Here is a 630-nt window from a genome sequence, read left to right on the forward strand (position 1 = left end):
TAAACAAATATTTCCTGATAGCCTATCCTAATAGATTTCTACTAGAGTTTGTTTCCAAACAATACATTCCTAGACAAATGATCCATTCCATTTAAAGCAGACAATGCCAAGGAAAAAGCCAACTAAATTATTGATCCGTAAAATTATAAACCACAGTTGAGATATCTCACAACACCATTTATTTATTTTATTTACTTATCTGTCTGTTTGTCAATATCTACCAACCTTATATATGTATATGCATACATACACACACAGACACACACACACACACACACACACACACACACACACACATATATATATATATATATATATATATATATATATATATATATACGTAGCCACACACCGACACGCACACACATATGTATGCATCTATATATGTTGTGCGTGTATATATCTGTACATATATATGCATGTGTGCCTCTGTGTGTGTCTATATATTTATATATATATATATAAACATACATATATGCGTGTGTGTATTATGTATATAGGTAGATAGATATAGAGATGCATATATTCACGCAAGTACAAATACACACACATATGTATATGTTTATATCTATATCTGTCTATCTATCTATATATATATATATTTATATATATATATATATATATATATAT

This window comes from Octopus bimaculoides, chromosome 10, assembly GCF_001194135.2.
Source record: "Octopus bimaculoides isolate UCB-OBI-ISO-001 chromosome 10, ASM119413v2, whole genome shotgun sequence".
In the NCBI taxonomy this organism is placed as follows: Eukaryota; Metazoa; Mollusca; class Cephalopoda; order Octopoda; family Octopodidae; genus Octopus; species Octopus bimaculoides.